Source organism: Hesperophylax consimilis, chromosome 10 (genome assembly GCF_061612785.1).
Source record: "Hesperophylax consimilis isolate HC1 chromosome 10, BYU_Hcon_1.0, whole genome shotgun sequence".
NCBI classification, from domain to species: Eukaryota; Metazoa; Arthropoda; class Insecta; order Trichoptera; family Limnephilidae; genus Hesperophylax; species Hesperophylax consimilis.
Genome location: NC_142845.1, coordinates 19759024 through 19776755, shown reverse-complemented (window position 1 = coordinate 19776755; position 17732 = coordinate 19759024). Strand labels below are relative to the sequence as shown.

Below are 17732 nucleotides of genomic sequence, written 5' to 3'. Positions count from 1 at the left end.
GTATTGAAATGAGACATGCTGGTAAATATATCGAATCATTTTTTCTGTTTGGCTGTTTTGCTTTCACGTACTCAAATCTTGTTACATGTACCACTGACATATTAATATCCCGTGACCTTTTATCATCCGTAAAATGAAAATTGATACGAAAAAACCACTTGGCTCACCAGAGATCCCGTTTTAAAAGCACACTCGTGCGGCTTTATTGGGGAAAATATCAATTAATATTATTTATTCATGCCTGGTTATTCCATTTAGCTTTCATCTGACTTTAATTTTTGGCCAATAATTATTATTCGTTCCGCAGATGAAGGTATTTCCCTCGCCCGGAATTTACCGCTGTATTAGTAATTAATTCCAACTTAATAATTAGTTATTGGGAAAGAAAAAATGATTTATCGCTCAGTTCAATATTGGGAATATCGGTATTTATTATATTAAATAAATAATAATTTTCTCTCGTTAATTGTTATTCAGGTTTGATCATAAATATTATTAGATTCTTGGATTGTGCGTTATAAGCTTCTTGTTATTAATTTATGAATGACAAATTAAGCGATGTTATTTTTTGGTCATTTATGTAAGTTGAAGTAAAATAACACAAAAATAAAAAGTATCGTAATTACTTTCATAATGAGGATGAAGAAACTGGAAAGAGGAAGAGATGGGAAAAAGGAAATCTGACAAGTATGTGGTTTTTCAGATACGGTCACAGAATACGGCATAAGCCATTTAAAATAACAGTACAATAGTGTTTTATCATCAGCTGGATACTGAGTATATTATTTATCACGGAATGCAGTGCAAATATAATTAACCCGAAATATGATTGATTTTTTCCCGAGCCCAGGGACTTACCTTCTCACCAATCTTAGATCTTATATTATTTAAACAGTAATTACGATACTTTTTATTTACTCAGTATCCAGCTGATGATAAAACACTATTGTACTGTTATTTTAAATGGCTTATGCCGTATTCTGTGACCGTATCTGAAAAGCCACATACTTGTCAGATTTCTTATTTCCCATCTCTTCCTCTTTCCAGTTACTTCATCCTCATTATACAATTTACTCAAAATTGGGTATAGCATAGTCCCTTAGCTCCGGGTAGTTGGGATTCGCGTGAAGTTATCACAATTGGGTTCAGGTCACCTCTGGGTTCAGGCCCAAGGACCTCACCACTCTGCTAAGAAGGTCGTCAAAGAGAAGGATTAGTAAGACGATTTCCAATGTGTATTAGTTTTGAGTAACTTTTTGGGCATATTTCTTCATTTAATTAGGTGTTAGTTGATCGCTAATTATAGAGAAAATTTTCATTACATGAAAGGTCGAAGATTTTTATGATCTCCCGATCACGGTAAGGTAATGGATTATTCTTGACCCAGAACCTGCTGGTTTCCCCAAGCTCCCTGACAAGATGGTCACTAAAAAAATTTAAATCCGTTTTCAGGCTCACCGATAACATACCTACGAATAAGTAAGAATAATTTTAAATTTTAAAAATTTGGTCCCCATAATTTTATTTTACTATGAAAATTCCCAATCGTAAATAAAACTATTTTGAAGGGGGATACCCCATAGGGGCCATGAAATATACCTCGTAGATACTTTTTCCGTTCACTTTTTAGAACTAACATCCAATAATAGAATTTACATTCGAAATATTCAGTGATATTTGCATAGTTTAGTCTGTTTCGCGATAAAAGTAAAAAAAATATTGGAGTCTTGAATAGCTAGTGGATATTAAAAGAAAATTGAGATTGTGTTTTTTTATTTGTTCCACAAATTTATTTGAAGAGCATCTTTTTCGTAATCAGATCAAATAATTTTGTTATTGTTTTGGTTTTTATTTTATTTTTTTTATTTTTGACGAGTTGAGGGACTGTTTGAATATTTTTTCAAATTTAATATGTGGTATTTATACAATTACATACCATAATTTTAAAAGGCTGTGTATGTACACTAAAATTAAATAAATAATTTTATTATTATGTGTATCCTTTAATTTTTGTGTGAGTTGCATTTTAATTAAGAGAATCGTTTTGTTTCAGATGCTGATGTCCTGAATCAAATAAAAAGTAAGTGAACTTTGTTTAAACTTATGATTTGTAATCCTGGAATACATATAATACAATGAAAAATATTACTAAAACGATAATTTACTTACGATTAAGACTACTTATTATAAATATTAGCTTGTAGTCAAAAATCACTATGAAAACTTTAAAATCACCATGCACACTAAATTAAAAATTTAAATTTTATATATTTTTTAATCGATATTATTCCTCATTTACACCTAAATCAATAATAATATTCCTATATCTTTATTATTGCACTTGATGTTGGTTTTGCCATCATAATTTGAAAACATCTTTTTTTTTTTAAATTAATTGAATAACGAAGTTTTTAGGACCATAAGAATAGTAAAATCATAAAGTACTTTTTACGTGACAGAACTGCCTCAGTAACAATCTTTTATATTTGTTTGGGGATAAACTGAATTGGCGCAATTATCAATCCAAGTTATTATAATTTGTCCAATCATACGACGAAACGTGTAAATAATTTGTTTCTGATCTAAGAGCAGTAAAATAGTGCAAAACTTGTTTCTAACTTTTAACTTGGTTTTTGATAAATGGACTCTAATAATGAACATACAAAATAAACATATATTGTTAAAAGCATGTTGTTGAAAAGACAGTGCGCAAAGTTGTTTAAAAATCAAAGCTGTAATCGATTCTACGGGTTTATTTTAACATTCTAAAAGGTTATAAAGCGATTAAAATAGGTTGAGAAGTGCAGCACAAAACATTATCTTCATTTCTTTTTAAAAAAATGGAAATTCTTGTAGCATTAGGACGAGTTGCATTTAGTTTTAGTAGAGTTGTCAGATATGCTAAAAATAATTACCTAATCGATGATCATATTTTAAATATTTCTGATGAACGTATTATTAAAATTGCATTTTTTTCTAGAGGTATCCCTAAGGATGTAAGTTATTAATATTTAAAATTAATAAAAAACAGTACCGTACCATTAAAATATTTTATGTAAAAAGGTTTTAAATTTTTATAAAACGTTTTTCAACTATAAAATTAGCCCGAAGCATCAGATTTTATTTTTCTAGACGATGAATTAGTAAATTCATGAGGGATCCCTCTAGAAATATTTGATATTTTAGTAATACGTTCATCAGAAATAATTAAAATAAACCACACAGAAATATCGGGAGAAATACTTCTAGCCCTACTAGGGCAAAACTCGATCGTAGGTACGTCGTTGAATATGGTTTTTTGATGATCTACATCAGGGGTGCTCAAACATGAACTGCTGGCGATCTACCTCAATATTATTAGATTCCGATCGATCGACTCTGAGAGGCTGCAAGTATGTGTGATGTAGGATTGTCGTCTATGTAGGTAGGGTGTATCGTGGCATATATAGGGACGTTGCAAAATTGCATGGCCACGAATCCACATAGAATTTGGAGGAACGACAGAAATTAGTTCACAATATGCATTTTTTTAGTCAAGGTAGGTGGAGGTCTGCACTAAAAAGTCGATGAAAAAACTTATATTTATTAAAAATTGCAAGATTATCGGTTCTTACAAAAAACAAACGAGTTCTAGTTTCTAAACTTAACTAAATAATGACTTTGGATGTTGAAGCGTGGCACTGCATGTCCTCAGCATACTTTTTATACGATGGTACGTAATTACCGAGTGCTAATCGGAAGCACGATGACATAATATGTTCGTCAATTAGTCAATTGCGATATTTTTACTTAATTATCTTCATTTCAGAAAATGCAGACTCGCACAAGTAAGTTGACCCAAACATTGCGAATACGAAATTTGCCAGCTGTTCCAGAACACTCCGTTCAGTAACTCAGTCTGCTACAAGCTACAAATAAATAACAAAACAGAAGGCATGAAAAATTGGAAATTTTCTCGAGATCGACTCAAAAAGCACTCGAGATCGACCGGTCGATCGCGATCGACCGTTTGAGCACCCCTGATCTACATCATTTATGTCGTTAAGATTCTCGCTTTATTTTAGAGATTTGATAAAGTAAGTTCAACCACAGGTCTGTCCAGTACACCAGGGCAGTGCGTACATATTTTTGTGCGCGGCTGCTTCACTTACGTCGATTCTGTAATTACGTAAGATTCTGGCTTTATTTTAGAGTATTGTATTATCTTAATATGCATACGGACGGTGTGTAGTTATCAAATTTGTGCATATTGATGTTTATCTTGTAATACACTTTTTTTCTCTAATTTGACCAGAACTTGCAAATAATAATACAACTGTTGAAGTTGACATTCTGCACTCCTTGTGATGTCAATCAAATTTATTTTACACTTCTTTACTTTATAATAATTAAAACGCAAGGACGCTCAGTCACAAGCTGTGTATTGTAGAATTAAAATTTTAGCAGAGAAATTCATAAAAAAAAAACAAAACAATGTTGTTTCGTACGGCAATGAAGAAATCCACTAATGTTACTTTGGTGACAAATAGAAGAAACTAGTTACAGTGGTAAAAGAGGAATCTACTTTTATTGTTATAATGATAAATTAAAACTGATTTAAAATTAAAATTACACATACTTCCCCCGAAAGGGGGTCTTACTAATAAGACAGATAACCCTTTAAAACCCACAATGTATATAATTGAAGAATAATAATGTTGAAGCGCAAATATTAAATAAGGAAATAAATTAATGTTTGCACCAAGCCAACAATACATGTAGGAGTTATGAAAGCTGTAGATATAAATTATTTCATCACTCTCATTATAAATTTTCACATCACATTAAGTCACTTGAAGGTTATAGAATGTTGGTCTCGTAAATCTATTGATGTTGCTCTGGTGATAAATAGAAGTAACTTGTTACTGTGGCTCAAAAGGAATCTACTATTATCGTTCTAATAATTAAGAAAAGCTGAATAGACGCCTTTAAAATTAAACAATAACCAATTGTGAAAAATAAAGCCTACGTCTGGATTAACTTTGCAATTAAATCCTCAATACTCGTCACCTACTGCAAAGTTATTTTTGTCAAATTGTACTTTTAAAGTTTAATTCATTTGCTCTGACTATAACCGAAAATAATTTCATTACGAAAACCTTAAAATAATCTACTTAGGAATTACTCTCCGACTCGAGAAATCGAACTTATACATTCCGAATAAATATTTACATTGCTTATTGAAAACAAGCTTTTTTATTTCTGCTTATTGCCAAATCCATTAAAAACTTAAGAGCAATAAAATAAAAAGTAAACAATTATTTGATGATCGTACTTTGTTGAAAGCTTTACGAAGTGAAAATGAATTGATTGAGAACTTTTTTATTGAGAGTAGGTACACAGCAGGCCAATAGAATTTTATTCAGAGTAAGTACACAGAAGGCCAATAGAATTTTATTCAGAATAGGTACACAGCAGGCCAATAGAATTTTATTCAGAGTAGGTACATAGCAGGCCAATAGAATTTTATTCAGAGTAGGTACACAGCAGGCCAAAAGAATTTTATTCAGAGTAAGTACACAGAAGGCCAATAGAATTTTATTCAGAATAGGTACACAGCAGGCCAATAGAATTTTATTCAGAGTAGGTACACAGCAGGCCAATAGAATTTTATTCAGAGTAGGTACACAGCAGGCCAACAGAATTTTATTGAGAGTATATACACAGCAGGTCAACAGATTTTTTTGTAATTTTCTGTACGATTTATTAATTATTGAATTCATTGTGTAATAAATCTTTAGAAGATTGCCATATGTATTGCACAGTTTTTCAAAAGTAACAAAAATGTTAAAGAAACTAAACTGGCTAATAGTGAAACAGATGATGACCTTGAACACGATGATATTTATGCATAAAATCATAAATAACCTATTACCAAAATACTTTTTAAAGAAAAATAAATACAACAATGACATTTATAAACATGATTCAAGAAAGTGCAAAGATATTAAGCTAACAACAAAAAAAAACAAAACCAATACACAAAACAGTTTACTGCACAAAGGAATACGTTATTATAAATGCTGTCGGAAACCATAAAGTCTACACCAATTGATAAATTTACACTGGATTGTGGAAGCCATATTAATAAAAAAAAAGAAGTCTTAATCTATGTTAGTAATAAATAATAAATTAGACATCTGTAAACATTGATGAAAAAATGTTTAAAATAAAAAATTGTTTCAAACCTGTTTTTCCTACAGGGTGTTAAAATAGCTTCGTGGTTAAAGCAGTTGCCCAAATATCGGAAGGATCCAGGCCCTTTTCAAAACCCTTTCTTCCGCTGCCAATAAAGTTAAGAGCTTCAGTTTGAAAAAATTATCAATTTTTGCATACAAATCTGAATACGTTATATCGTTTCCTTTGCCCATGGAATGTTGAACTCTGTTAGCTGAGGAAATCGAACATACATTGTGTAAACAGCATTTTGTCTAAAATAAGATAATATTATCATAGTTTATAAACTTACATTTTTTTCCTATTGTAACATATGCTGCCGTGGTAATTAAAAACACAATGTTTTCGTTGAGACTCTAGAAGTCATTGTGTTTATACTTACCATGGCAGTATGTATATTGACTGGTAGGTACATGATTCAAATTTAATTAGGTATTCAAATGAAGGCAATTTCAAATCTTCTCTCATATGATGCAGCATAATGCTATTAATTTAGAAAATCCACGACAAAGTGAAGCTTCCTTCAATTGTCCATTAGATATAATTAGCTTGTGTACGCGGGTTCGCCCGTGCTTTTTTACTTGTTTTGTTGATCACAAAATTCTTGACCCTAAAATAATTTACTTGCGTCATTGCGAAACAAAATTTACAAAGAGATAAACAATTTGGACATACTGCATGACAGTTTTTGGGAATGTTCAGTTGCTAGATTTTTTTTTTAAGTCTGTTACTTTCGGGAATATTTTTTTTAATTTCTTAAAACCGATGTAAACATCTAGGTACGTAAGATTTTTTTAAAACATGTAAAACTGTATAATCGTGCTATTTTTTTTCTCCGACATTAATTTAAAAGAAGTTAAAAATAATTTCATAAAAAAATGTATACTTGAATAAGACCAAAAAGGTATTTATTAATGAAACCTTTCGAAAATATTTTGCTTTAGCTCATCTCTGAAATTATCACTATAATCTTTAGATCACATATTATTCTTTGGTTGTCCATCTCTAAACAAATATCCTTTCTTCTATCAAGCCTTATCTAAAATTGCCTCCCCTCCATTCAACATCTCATCTCTTCTAAGTCTGAACTCGACTCCAATTTTCATAATAATTTTGTAATTTGCCTATTTAAATAAAATTAATATCTAAATTCACATTTCATTTCTCCATAATTTTAAATGATGGCTAAAAATACCCTTGAAGGGTGAAAGCCAGAAATAATGGAAAAAAAACAGGACAACTTTTTTCTTCATTTTTGTAATAATCATTAAACTTTTATAATGGTTTCATTATTTTAGGATTACTCATGGAAAATATGATCTGAATTAAATGCTTACTTTTATTTCAAGAGAAAATGTTATTTAAATACATACCGTTGTTTAATCTTCAGTTTAGTCTTCTAATAATTAATTTATATCCAAAAATAAATGTTATATTTTTCAGTAATGTGTTTAATTCAATAAATCACTATAACAATTGAAGTGTGTTGTGCTTTCTAAAAGCCAACATTACCCAAACTCATGCGCACAATCCCAAGAACAAGGGAGTGATTAATGTGTATATCTTAAAGCAATGAGCAAATCTCCGCCAAATCAACATAAACTTATATAAAATAACATACAAATCCCACATACCTACCTGTTTTAATCCATCAACCTAATTACAGAATATCTCTTTACATTATAAATAATATGTATCAGTTCTGTCAATTTAATAAACTTCCTTAAAAATATAGACTGAAAAATATATGCTAGACTTGAAGGAGAAGATATTATACATTTCTAAGGAATTCTACGCTAATGAATTGAAATTCCCTTCGGCAGATACTGCCTAGAGTAAAAAGAATTTGACGGTAAATTCGACTTCTAAAAGCCAAAATTTAATGCGTGTGTTATCGGAAAATGCCTCGAATAACCTATTTTATTGAGATCTCTGAGAAAAGCTGCACAAAAGACTGAGATAATTCCAAATTGATGGAGAAAATTCTTTAAAAACGAACTAGAACTACCTACGAAATAGCGGCGGTTTGTGAGTATATTCCGGTTACGAAAACACAAACATACACTGTAGAAAACTAGATTTTCTTTACTCCCTGACCTTTAAAAGTTTCTAGAATTTCATTAACCCTAGAAAGTTGCCTTGAAGTATAGATATCTAATAACATTATTGAAAATTATGTCTTGCCTGATATTGTTTTGTTTACTGGTAAAGTTCAAATATGAATATTTTCATTATACAATAAGTCGGTCGGTCGGGAGAATAAAGTTTCTTCTATGAAGTGGAAAATTTGTTTTAATTTGGTTACTAAAGCGAACAAATAAGTGTTTATCAGATTTACATGTTTTAACATAATTTATTTTATTACAATGCTTGAGGTCGCTCCGAGAAAAATTTGGTATTGTAAATAGTCGCCTTGTAAGAGAGAGATGAGGTCTGTAAAGGGTCGATAAGAGAAATCTACGAATACGGCCTTATCGAAGTGACACTACTGGGAAATTGGAAGAAATCAATCATTTTGTTGATCGAGAATGTTGCAATGTATTTTTCAAATTGTTATTTAAAGTCCAGCTATTTATATTCAGCTGATGCATTATCAAATCGCATTTTCAAAGGGCAAACCGCGCAAAAATGTGTAAACGTAACGTACGTCATAATCTTTGCGATCATAGATGGCATTATTTTATTATCTTATGAAAATACACTTTCCCTTCAAGTCTTGGAAAGACATTACTATCCACAAACATCATATTCCATTAGAGGCACTGAAGGACAGATCTGTTCGAGTCGTCCATGCATTATATCCTTTAAGTATAATGCGTAAATATGTGATTTATTTGTCTTTGGAAAGATAAATAATTATTCTTCTTAGTTTGTCCATAATATGTATACGTGATTCAAGAATAAAATTGGAAAAAATTGTCAAAATGCATGATTACAAATTAGCGGGATTTTTCATTTACAGTAAAAAAATATATATATTTTTTTTTTTTTTTTTTTTTTTTTTTATTTATTATAAATTTTTAAAGATACAGGTATATGCAGTCCCACAAAGCTGTCACACATGACGGCTTGTCTGTAGGTTCTACAAATAATATATATAAAACATTTTTAATTTTTAATACATGTATGACACAAAATTATACAATAAACAATATCACAAAATAATATATATCAAAGTACCTACCTATATACAAATTATTTAGGCAGGTACGTTGAGATGTTCAGGAATACATCAATAATAATGTTCAGAGAAACATTGATTCATCGCTTATTAGCCAACGCTTAGTGTTTTTGGGGCAGGGTCTCTCATTATTCTGAGGTTTAAAATAATTATTAAATTTATTGAAAATCTCTGGTATTAAATATTTAAGCGTTCGGCTTCCATACTTATTTGTTACTCTTGGAATAATGAGGCCCTTATTTTCAGTGAATCTTGTTGTGTGATTATGCACCGGTTGCTTTTTATATTTGCTATCTCCCTCATTATCCATTATAATAATGTACCAAAGAAGACCCTTTATTGGAAGTAGGCCCTCAGAACCATACAGTAGTTTTAGATTACTTCTTTGTCTGTAGATATTCGGTGGTACAATTTTTTTTATTATAGCAATTTGTAAGTTTTGTATATATTTAATATAAATATTGCTTGAGTGCCCCCAAGTTAGTTATAAAAGGTTATAAATATATACAATAAAGTGGTATTTAAACAAAGTTATTTTATTTTAATTATTATAATTATGTATACCCACAAAGTGTTTGCTACAAGTGAAAAAAAAAAAAAAAAAAATATATATATATATATATATATATATTTTAATATTTTATTTCATAAAAAGTAAAGTTTATTTTTGTTACTGATTCACCAACCAAAAGGAACCTGTTTTCTTAGAATATATAAGTTTTTTTGTTAACATTTTCAAGATTGATATAAAATTTTAGAAATGTCAATATATATTTCAAATAATAATATAAAGACAATTTGATCTAGTTTCTAAAATTCAACTTCAATACTGAGAAATATGTAGCACATTGTAGATGCTTCGGGAGCAATTCTAAATTCCAAGAAAATTTACCGTATCATATGGACTTGTAGGAACAAATATTTTAAAACCTGAAGAGATAAGACGAATTCATAGTTTTATCCACATAAAAACTCAATTATTTCAAGAAAAGCATACAAATACAATATTGTATAAGTGATTCGTTCCAATGTTGCATTTGTATGCCTTTCTTGAAAGAGTTGAGATTTTATATTGACATAACTATTTATTCATTTTCTTATTGCATATGTACCGGCGCAAGCAGTAATTTATCTCATTATATTAAAGAGCAACTTGCAAAAAGCGTATTTTCATAAAATAATTCAATTAACGCCATCTATGAATGCGTAGATTAAAACTTTAAAAAATTAATCACAAAATATTAATTTCATATTTAAGTCAATGAATCAATATACAGCCCCTAAATGTATTTAGCTTACACTGAATTTATAGGTGAATTGTATGTTCATTCCTCTCTCGAAAAGCGTGTACAATGTCCAGTAGTGTTTCCAAAAATGCGACGCACGCCTCACTCGGGGGGGCAATTTGAATGTTTTGGCGAGCAATGACAAATTATTTGTATTTATTTAATCATTTAAGATATATACAATATTAGCGAGGCTTAAATTTTAAAACATGGTATTGCTCCACTCCGGCAAGACTGATATCCTGTGTTTCTATTCCTAGATGCGATCAAATCTATTTGTGTTTCAAATTTTCGTTTGAGAGTCGGTAATATTTTATCCAATTATTAAATATTACAATTTGAGGTTTTACTTATTAAGCTGTTCTAAAAGTAAAAATAATAATATTCGTTTGTTAAAAAATCGCATTAAAAGACAGCAACACTAGCTCATATTGATATTTTTGGTAAATACATGTATTTATGGGCCAGCTCAAATGTCAACACGACGCATATTGACATTTTTTGTTAAATACAAATATTTGTGGGCTAGCTCAAAAGTCAACACGATGCAAATTGACATTTTTTGTTAAATACAAATATTTGTGGGCTAGCTCAAATGTCAACACGACGCAAATTGACATTTTTTGGTAAATACATGTATTTGTCGGCTAGCATTACCTATTATTATTCGTTTTTAATAATAATAACGAGTTTATTCTGGAATGTAGGGAGGTTTGTGCAATATTAAACATTTCAGAAAACATATAAAATAATAATACAAAAATATTCCAATAATACTACAACAATATAACTATTATATACAATAATAGCAACTAACATTTTACATCCGATTGACGGGGCCAACGCCTTTCTCCAGTGTGCTGCTATTTTTGAGTCTGGATTTTGGCGCGATTACACTATAAGGACATTTTTTGAGTTGTTTTTCCTTTCCCTTAAACCTGATACCCGTCCGAGTAATTCTTCTAACGGCTGCAAACCCGGTACTCACCCTTCCGTGAGCATGTTGGAATCACTGCAGTATGTTGGAAGGCCAAACATCATGCGGTAGGCATTGTTGTACAGAAAGCCTTTCCATGCCAATCTGCTTAAAGTTGGCCCAGAGCTGGCGCGTATAAAAGGACGTACAAAATGTAAGAAATAACATTATTTTTATACGTGCGCTGCAAAGTCGGAACCTTCTACTGAGCATGTTCGACGTTATGCTGATGTCATAGTCGTCCGTTGGCTTACTATTGATGATGTGGCCTAGATACTTTGTTTCCTATACCACTTTTAGAAGCTTGCTTACTCTGTCCGTGTTTAATAACCAACAGTATTTTTTTAGGTTGTACAGCATGTTGGTTTCTAGTGCAAACTCTTCACAAATGTTTAAAGGCATCTGTAGCCGCTTATCGATGGCGTCATCAACACCATGTTATCTTCGTAATTTAAATTATTAGCATATTGTCCTCAGGTGTAGCAGCCTACCCCAGCACTATTTAGTATTTGATTGAGATCATTCAAACATACGTTAAATAGTACAAGAGATATTCATCATCCCTGTCAGACACCACTATTTAAGTAGAATGGTTAGTAAAACCGATAAAGCAAGCTTCCCCTTGCAAATTTGCAATGATCACTTTTTTACTTATTTATTTATTGCTGGCTAACGTGTACCTGTCGTTGCTTGGGGCTTTGCCTGTATAAATGGTTAGGGGTAAAGTTTTGAGGTTTTGAATTCTATAGTACCTGACAACTGGATGCATTTTCATGGCGGAAATAATATAATTATATTGTAATAATAATATATATTTTCCAGAATGTGTAATGAGTATTGAGAATGTGTAATGAGTATTGAGAATGTGTAATGAGTATTGAAAATGTGTAATGAGTATTGAGAATGTGTGTATTGAGAATGTGTAATGAGTATTTGTTTCATTTGATTATGCCATGTCTTCCTCGAGGGTCCTGGGCCTCTTCAACACTCCATTTGCAAGTCATACATTATCCTTATACTTCTTTCTATGTTCATCACTTTATCTCATTTCACTTATTTACATCATGTAGTGATGAAATCCACTTTTTAATTTAAAAAAATTACATTTGTAGATTTTAATTCGACTCCGTATCTCATTTCATTGCAGAGATAATGAGGTAAAACTTTTTCGAGCAGCGCCGACTTCTTCTATCATTCAAACTACTACAACTCCTACATAACTCCTAATTAGAACAAACTTCGAAAATTGGATGAACGGTATAGGAATGCGTACGGGGCAAACCAAAAAATCATTAATTTATATTTATAAAATTAATGTTTATTTGTTTATAAATACATTTTCGACATACACAGCATTTAACAAGAAATGAGAAAGAGTAGAAATGAAAGAAGAGAATGGTAGGTATACCTACAAATTCTTGAATCTCTTTTTATCCGTTGGTGATGTATTCTTTCATGTGGTGGGAGTGGCATGTTGAAGAAATGCATGGCACAAAAATGCGGTTGCGAAACACTGTTGTACAGCCTTACTACCCTTAGCACCCTGACACCCCACCCTGTCACAGTACAGAGGGCCGAAGGTGGCTTTCTGCTGGCAAGCTCTCGGGCGCGGGGAGTTTCTTGCGCTAACCACCGGATCATAACACCTCTGTTCTAAATTGAGAATGCTCACGGAGGTATAATTGAATGAGCTACGAATAGCACTAGGTACTAACATGCTCTGTCGATGAATTAAATTTAACCTTTGAAGTGTATGTGATTTGATTAGCATACGAATTAATGACAACAAATCATTAAAATAATATTTACCTAATTTTTATTACTACAAATATTTGTATTCTATCACTGGTTTAGAATACAAATGCGTACGAAAGGGCTGATAAAATGCAAAAGGTACCTAATACCTTGAGTCTTTGTTGAAATGGTTGATCCTCTCTATAGATTGACACAGCTAAAAATCAGCTTTATTGCGGGTCCAGAATGTACAGCTAAGCAGTGAATTTTTGTCAATGTTAAAGCCAAGCTTGATGTAGAAATATTTAATATATTTTGTTGTGTTTTTTGTTTAACGTGGCAGTTTACGCGTTCGTGACATTTACGAGAGAGGTTTCCTTGGAGATAAAACATGTACATTAAACGTGCTAACTGTCATCTCAGTAAACTGCATACTGAATCAGAACTAACGACATTGCAAGATATATTGCATTTCGCACTGCATTTTGTCGCTTGCATAAAACGATAAACCGTGTACGAGTTAACCCATAAAAATTGACGGCGTTCCCAGTGATTCGTGTGCATTTTCCGAATAGACTCACGGACCAAAAATAAACGGGGATTTTCTAAATAGAAATACGCGGTATCTAACGTGGCAAATGGTAGACGTTAAAAACTAATTGAAATATGTTGGGGACAGAACAAATTAGTTAGGCACCGTGCGCTCAAAAAGTATTAAAAGTTATCTCGACTTGGCGCGTGATCACATGTCATTAAAGGATGCTTCTTCCATAAAGGTAGTCTCATATCTACCATCTCGTGTTAAAATATAATGTTGACAACAAAAAACGGGCGTCAACATACTAAAATCTTTTGCAACGAAAACAAACGTTAAAAAAACTCTCTCAGTTTAAGTACCAACTACGATAACTTTTCGATTTTTATATAGTTTTCTAGTGTTACAAAAGAGCGTCTTTTCTAAGATTTCCTGTTAAAATTATCATGACAAAATGCGGAAGTATTAAAATCTTTATCAACACGTGTTCCGATATCATCATATAATTTTCGTAATTTACTGAAAGTTTATCAGGAAACCGATGAATTAATTCGTTAAGGCCAGCGATCTTGTTCTTAACCTGATCACCAATCATTTGAAAAGATTCTTAATAAATAGCAATACACATTTTTCTCCGTATCCCAAATGTCAGTGGAACTCTGAGAAAACCTCAATGGGCAATCAGGGCTGATGGGAGTGGGGTAGGGAAGGATATTGTAAGAACGAAGGTTTTGTTTTTACCACACCAGTTTCATCCTGTTACTGATATTTACAGTTCAAATTATCAACTACTCTTGATAGAACAAAGATAACAAAAATGAAGCAAGAGATCTAATTTTTTTAAGTTTTCGTATTACCAAATTCTGTCGTTAATCGGATAAATTATTTGGGTTATTAAAATTCCGTGGTAGTGGAAAAGAATGTAAAAATTTTGTACATCTTTTTTTCATATAAAGAAAATTTAATAAAATAACAAGAAGAAGAACACATTTAGCTAACTTTCATCAATTCTTCGATACGATAACGTAAGCAATGGAGTAAAAAAAATTAAAATTCGTATTCAGAGCCAAGATACTAAGGTAGTTATATATTTAATTTTTCTCGGAAGATTTTTTAAATTTATATGGGTGTTTCTTGCAAACAATAATTATTCAAAATAATTATTTACCTATTTGGCAATATTCGAGTTTGTATTTTTACTGTCTAAGTTTGTAATATAAATTTAATGGAATATTATCTACGCTACAAGCGGCTTCACTGTCATTCTAAGCTCCGTGGTTTTATAGACGCAATCTTCTTTAACTGGTTTGCGACTATCAACAACTGCAACAGTCGCACTAAAAAATGTGTGCACTTTATGGTGAGAATGGCACAACTTGGAATTAAGCTTTATAACTTATCCGGTGCTTTGGCCATTTGGAATTACATTTTGGAAGCTTTTCGTGATCGAATATCTTCGTGATCGAATATCTTCGTGATCGAAGTTTGCTTCGAATGCGAAATTCAAATGTATTTACAAACTCCGTATTTTAAATATATATCCATTAAGGCGACATAAGACTAAAAACGGGGGTTTGCTCTGCGCTCACTTTTTAATTATTTCTGATGAATGTATTACTAAAATTTCAAATGTTTCTAGAAGAATCCCTACGGATGTAAGTTATTTAAATTTAAAATCAATAAAAACAGTACATCAGAATTAAAATATTTTATGTAAAACGGTTTGAAAATTTCATAAAACGTTTTTCAACTATAAAATTAGCAATAAGCACCAGATTTTGTTTTAAGACGATGAATTATTAATTTCCTGAGAAATTCCTCTAGAAACATTTTAAATTTTAGTAATGCTTTCATCAAAAATAATCAAAATAAAGCTCACGAAAAGATCGATTTTATAAGACTGCTAAGTCGACCGTAGATCCGTATATTAATTAGGCCGGGGCGCGCCGAATATTTTTTTACACGATTTCGTCACTTATGTCGATTGCCATTTTATTTTACACATTTGATAGAGCAAATTCAATCGCAGGTCTGTTCATTACATCAAAGCCGCTCGTTGCATACTTTGTGCATGACTGCTTCACTTACGTCACTTAGATTCTGGCTTTATTTTAGGGTATTGTCTCGTCTTAAGGTAAAATAAACATTTTATTACGTTTTATACTACCGATCTTGTCAAGTATTTTTCGATATTAAAAAAATTGCTCCCAATCAATATATTTTAAGTAATCAGTAAAATATACTTCCTTCTCAGGTAGGTTAAACTAATAGTTACTGTACTAAAATATATTTCCTTCTCAGGTACTGTTCTAAATTTGTAAAAAGGCTTTAATGTTTAGCGGTGTGAATACCACACACATCCCAAATGAAAGTTTTGTGTGATATCTAAATCAAATAATTTATTTATTTTTAATTTATTTATTTAACGCCCAGAGGGCTTCAACATGGTTGGTAGTATAATTTTAATTTGACAGATACTTTGAAACATAAAAAATAAGAATAAAATTACATTTGATAAAAGCTATGCAACAATTCATACAAACACAAGAAACAAAAACCTAAAATTACAGCTATTTGTTGGTTTACATGATGTGTTTAGGAGTATTGTTGAAATAAATGTTTTAAATGATCCACAAAACTTGCCAAGTTGGTATTGAATATGTCAACATCACCCAAGTAATGATTTCCCATGGTGTGAAGTCGTTGTATCGGAGAGTGGGCAATGTAGTTACGCTTATGTGTGCTGCTGTAGAATATTGTATTTTGTCGTGTTGTTACTGTGGGTGTATGTATGTTTATAAGTTGCAGGAGTTCACAACAGTCGAATTTAGAGTTACGTATTTTGAATAAGAACGTTAAATCGTTTATTTTACGTCTTCTAATGTATGTATTTTTAGAGTATTTAATAAGAAATTGTATTTTAAGTCTTCGGCAGGGATATTTAATTTAAAATTTATAAAACGTAGAATTTTTTTTTGTATTCGCTCAATGTTGTTAATGTGAATTTTATAAGATGGAGACCAAACTACTGAGTTATATTCAATTAGACTTCTTACTAGAGATACGTATAATAGTTTAATGGCTTGTAAAGAATTAAAGTTTTTAGTTGTTCTTAATACGAAGCCTAGTGTTTTCATACCTTTGTTCACAATTTTATGGATATGATTGGTGAAACTTAGTTTTTCGTCCAAAATAATTCCAAGATCTCTCATTTCCGTGACTCTTTCTAAAGCTATGTTATTGATGGAATATTCGAATAAAACAGGATTTTTGTTTCTGAAGAAAGTCAAGGTTTTGCACTTTACTACATTTAAAAATAAATTATTTTGAACGCACCAATCTCTAAACTTACTAATATTTGACTATAGTATATGGCTATGATTTATATCAGTTATTTTCTTGTATAGTTTGATAAAGAGCAATACCTCGACATCGTTGAAGCAATTGGTTATATCAATTAATATAATTTACTTTATCTCATAAAACCTCTTAGGTAATATAGCTAATATATAATTATTAGGCATTAAAAAAATTACCCGTTTCTATTTTTTTTTAATTTAATAGTATTTATCGAATTCCGACAAAATTACAAAAAATGGCTTTTGGGAGGGGTGGAGTTAGGGTGGGAGGTCACTTAAATAACTGGTAAATGGAATATAAAGATACAAGGTCATAGAATCTATTTAGGTATATTAGCAATTGATAAATTTTCAGTTCACAAATACTGCATATATATCAACAAAGTCAATGAAGGTTATTCAGAAATAAACCTACCTTGAAAACCATGTTTCCGTAATGTGTTTT

General features: G+C 31.0%; 1 protein-coding gene across 1 annotated transcript in view; it reads left to right on the top strand.

Annotated features, from left to right (window-relative positions):
* LOC149420430 (5-hydroxytryptamine receptor-like) overlaps positions 1-17732 on the top strand; it is an 864571-nt gene that overhangs the window by 342449 nt on the left and 504390 nt on the right. The window contains exon 4 of the mRNA XM_089636704.1: positions 2054-2080. The gene's annotated coding sequence lies outside the window, so the exon portion shown is untranslated. The remainder of the gene's footprint in view (positions 1-2053; positions 2081-17732) is intronic.